The sequence below is a fragment of the Babylonia areolata genome, chromosome 25 (genome assembly GCF_041734735.1).
Source record: "Babylonia areolata isolate BAREFJ2019XMU chromosome 25, ASM4173473v1, whole genome shotgun sequence".
Taxonomy (NCBI): domain Eukaryota; kingdom Metazoa; phylum Mollusca; class Gastropoda; order Neogastropoda; family Buccinidae; genus Babylonia; species Babylonia areolata.
The window spans coordinates 27,423,667-27,428,666 of NC_134900.1; the positions used below are offsets into that span (position 1 = coordinate 27,423,667).

General features: G+C 39.5%; 1 protein-coding gene across 1 annotated transcript in view; it reads left to right on the forward strand.

Annotated features, from left to right (window-relative positions):
• LOC143299572 (E3 ubiquitin-protein ligase PDZRN3-like) overlaps positions 1-5,000 on the forward strand; it is a 171,265-nt gene that overhangs the window by 56,278 nt on the left and 109,987 nt on the right. The gene's annotated exons all lie outside the window — the stretch shown is intronic.

Genomic DNA, 5,000 nt, shown 5'->3' on the forward strand with positions numbered 1-5,000 from the left:
TTCTTCTTCTTCTTCATGCCATGCCATGATGAATGAAAAATTGAATGTATGTGTATGTGTGAACAGTAAGTGCGTGTATGTGTTTGTGTGTGTTTGAGTGTGTGGGCGTGAATGTGTACGTATGTCTTTTGTTTGCTTGTTTTATAAGTGTGTGTGTGTGTGTGTGTGTGTGTGTGTGTGTGTGTGTGTGTGTGTGTGTGTGTGTGTGTGTGTAAGTACGTATGTACATGTAATGTACCAATTGTTCCAGTTTTCATCGCTTTGTTACATTTAATAGACTATTCAAGTTCCTATTTCTTATTCGTCGTTCTTTTTGTTTTTATTTTATTTCAGTTTATTTCTTTATTTTTATGTTTTGTGTCGTTCTTTATTTTATTTTTTTTTATGTTTTGTGTCGTTAAATGGGCAGAATTGTAAAAAGGCCTTTACTGTGCCTAATTCTTTACCCATTAAAGATTCAATCATTCAATCAATCAATCTTCTTCTTCTTCTTCTTCTTCTTCTTCTTCTTCTTCTTCTTCTTCTTCTTTCTTTCTTTCTTTCTTTCTTTCTTTCTTTCTTTCCATAGTTTTGTTATTGTTGTTTTTCGTCCCCATACCTTTTTCTCCTGATATCTTTCTTTCGCTCTTTTTTCGTCTTTTGTTGTTTGAGTTTTCTTTCTTTGTTTATTTCTTTCTTTGTTTCTTTCTTTCTTTCTTAATTTTGTTTTGTTGTTGCTGTTGTTTTGTTGTCGTTGTTGTTGTTGCTTTTGACGTTGTCTTCTCCCTCTTCCTTTCTGTACTTCTCTTTTGCTCTCCTTTTCCTTTCTTTCTTTCTTTCTTTCTTTCTTTCTTTCTTTCTTCCTTCCTTTCGTTCTTTCTTTCTTTTGTTTGTTGTTGTTGTTGTTGATGTTGTTGCTATTGACGTCGTCATCTCCCTCTTCCTTTCTGTACTTCTCTTTTGCCTTCCTCGTCCTCTCTCTCTCTCTCTCTCTCTCTCTCTCTCTCTCTTTCTTTCTTTCTTTCTTTCTTTTCTTTCTTTCCTTTCTTTCTTTCCTTTCTTTCTGTCTTTCTTTTTTCTTTCTTTTCTTTCTTTCTGTCTTTCTTGTCTTTCTTTTCTTTCTTTCTTTTCTTTCTTTCTGTCTTTCTTTTTTCTTTCTTTCTTTCTTTCTTTCTTTTTTGTTTCTTTCTTTCTTTTTTGTTTCTTTCTTTCTTTTTTGTTTCTTTCTTTCTTTCTTTCTTTCTGTCTTTCTTTTTTCTTTCTTTTCTTTCTTTCTGTCTTTCTTTTTTCTTTCTTTTCTTTCTTTCTTTCTGTCTTTCTTTTTTCTTTCTTTTCTTTCTTTCTTTCTGTCTTTCTTTTCTTTTCTTTCTTTCTGTCTTTCTTTTTTCTTTCTTTCTTTTCAGTTCTTTCTTTCTTTCTTTCTTTCTTTCTGTCTGTCTGTCTGTCTGTTTCCGTGCGTGATGTTTCAAGGTGATAGTTTGAATCTGCTGCCTGTGTTGTTTTCCTTTTTGTTCTCTCGTTCATTGGATTCTTCTGATTTCTTGTCTGTCTCCCTGTCCCTTGTTCTTTCTTTTCTTTCTTTCACTGGTTATTTCTTTCTGTCTTTCCTTCATTCATTCCTTCTTTCTCTCTCTCTCTCTCTGTCTGCCTGTCCGTCTGTCTGTCTTTCTTTGTGTCTTTCTTGTCTTTCTTTTATCCTCCTGTTCTTTTCTTCTTATTGCTTCTTCCAGTCCAGTCCACTGATTCACGATTATCTGATTCTGATTTCTTCCTTTTCTCCTCCTCCTCCTCTTCCTCCTCCTCCTCCTTTTTCTTCTTCTTCTTCTTCTGCTTCTCCTCAGTTGCCCCAATAGTTGTAATGACCAGTTGTAAAGCTGCTATTGATAATGGCGACGGGAGCAGTGCCTGTAGACGAAAATAGCATCATAGCTATAACAACAGCAGCAATTGTCGTAGTGTAGTAGTTGTAGCAGTAGCAGCAGCAATAGCAGTAGTGGTGGTAGTAGTAGTAGTAGTAGCGGTGATGAACATGTATAGATTTTCTAGCTGATTACGTAAGTAAGTACCCAAAGTAAGAACATGATATTAACTTTTTTTTTTGTATGTTTGATAGTCGTGTCCGACTATGACCATCAGAACAGCAGAGGAGGCAACTGCTGTCCCGACTAGAATCAGGGCTAGAATCGGATTATTGCGGGGAGTGTCTTGTGCCCAAGTTACATCCCCACTCTCTCGGCCAAGAGGGTTTTTTTTTTTTAGGACAGTCGGCATTGGGGGTGGTTCCGAAAGGCCAGCTACCTCTCCCCCCCACTCACCCCCCCACCCCCTCCAAGGCTGCAGCACAAAGAGCCAGTGCAGTCTTACTTCGTAGTTTGAGAGTCATAGTCCTTCGCCCTCAAGACCCTCACCAAGACTAGCCAGCCAAGATCAGCTGTCATCGAAGATAAGTATGGCAAGCTACTGACAGATAGCGAAGAAGTCCTGAAGAGGTGGACAGAATACTGTGACGGCCTCTACAACTACCAGCTCAATCCAGACTCATCTATATTGCAGGACAACCCACGATCCACAGACTGTGAGGAAAATCTCCAAGTATTGAAGGAGGAGGTTGAGGCTGCAATACAGAGTCTGAAGCCAGAGAAATCCCCAGGAGTGGACAACGTCCCATCTGAGCTTTTGAAGTACGGAGGAAAGGAGACCACAGAAGCCTAACAATGCTATGTCAGAAGATCTGGACAGAAAAGAAGTGGCCAACAGAATGGACCCAATCGCTGGTGATTCCTCTACCCAAGAAGGGCAACCTCAAGCAGTGTCAAAATTACAGGACTATAAGTCTAATTAGCCACCCAAGCAAAGTCATGCTCCGCATCATCTTCAACCGATTGAAATCCAAGGCTGAGGAGCTGCTATCAGAAGAACAAGCAGGCTTTAGAAAAGGGCGGAGCACTGTCGAACAAATATTCAACTGTCGAGTCCTCATTGAAAAACATCTACAACACCAAAAGGACATCTTTCACAACTTCATCGACTTCAAGAAGGCATTCGATCGGGTGTGGCACAGCGGCCTCTGGCAAGTACTGAGAGGCTTCAACATTGATGAAGGGCTCATTCAAGTCATCCAGGCCCTCTACGAACATTCCAGCAGCGCAGTGCTCCTCAACAATCAACAAGGACAGTTCTTTCGGACCACAGTCGGAGTCAGGCAAGGATGCCTATTATCCCCAGTACTTTTCAACATCTTTCTGGAGAGAATTATGCAGGAGGCCCTTGAAGACCACCACACCTCCATCACCATTGGCGGTAGGCCAGTCTGCAATCTGCGATTCGCAGACGACATCGACCTCATGGGGGGGCACTAACACCGAGCTCCAGGATCTAACAAACAGACTCACTACAAGAGCAAGTGCTTACGGCATGGAGGTCAGCACAGAGAAATCAAAGGTCATGGTCAACAGCACAACTAACATCAGTGCCAACATAACCATGAATGGTGAGCCCTTGGAAGAAGTGACCAGCTTCAAGTACCTGGGAGCAACCCTGTCCAAAGACGGCACCTGCACAGCAGAAATCCGAAATAGGATTAATTCTGCAACGGCAGCGATGGCCAGACTGAACAGGGTATGGAAGAGTAACATCAGATTCCACACAAAATTCCTGCTCTACAAGTCACTGGTGGTCTCCATCCTCTTATATGGATGTGAGACATGGACACTGATGGCAGAAACAGAAAGAAGAATCCAAGCATTCGAAACCAAGTGCTTGAGGAGACTACTACACATCTCCTACAAGGAGCACAAGACCAATGACTATGTGCGGAACCTGGTCAGCAACCTTGTTGGGCCCCAAGAACCACTGCTGGCGACTGTCAAACGACGGAAGATGGCATGGTTTGGTCACGTCATACGACATAACACCCTCTCCAAAACCATCCTGCAAGGGACTGTAGAGGGAGGGCGCAGACGGGGGCGGCAGAAAAAAAGCTGGTCTGACAACGTCAAGGAATGGACCAAAATGACGATGCCAGATCTCCTCACGACAGCTGCCAACAGAACGGCGTGGCGAGCTATGACATCTTCCTCATGTCCCCCCAACGACCCCAGCGGTCGAGGGAATGAGTGAGTGAGTGAGTGAGTCCTTCACAAACGACTAAGCTGGAAATAATGTTTCCCCCTCCTCCACCACCTTACCCACCATTCTTCTAAATTTTTTCTTCCTTCTTCTTCATGTTTTCTTCCATTAGGCCAATCACTCTGGTGATCATAAATTTAATCTCATGTTAATATTGATATTAGCATTAATTTACTATATTATGTACTGTTTGTTTATTTGTTTTATTTCATTATTTCATTACTTACTGTTTATGAATGTTATTTGATACAAGTCATAATATGGTTCATCAGCCGTCATGATAAAATTGAAGTGCAACGTTGTGAGCACAGTATAAGCTTTAAGCTTGTTGATGCTCTTTTGTCATTCATTGCATTGTAATCATGTGTATTGTTGAATAATTAAAGATTATTTAAACCAAATGACTTACCACTGCAATGGAGAAACCATCATCGATCATACAGCTCTCACATTGTTTGTTTTTTGTTGTTGTTGTTTTTAAGTGAAGAAAGAAATAACCAAAGAAACCAATTAAAGTATGTAAGTAATTAAGAAAAAGAAACGAAAGAATTTTATATCAAGAAGGGGAATTAAAATATTTGATTATCTATCTATCTGTCTATCTATCTATCTATCTATCTATCTATATATATATATATATATATATATATATATATATATGTGTATATATATATGTGTGTGTGTGTGTGTGTGTGTGTGTGTGTGTGTTTGTGAATAGCTATGCATATTTATTTAGTCATTCATTGATGTATTTGTTTATTTAGTTATTTAGTTATTCATTTGTTTGTTTACTTATCTGTTCATTTATTTAGTTATTCATTCATTCATTCATTTATCTATTTATTTGACACATTCATTTGAATTATTTCATCTGTTTATTTATATATTTCATA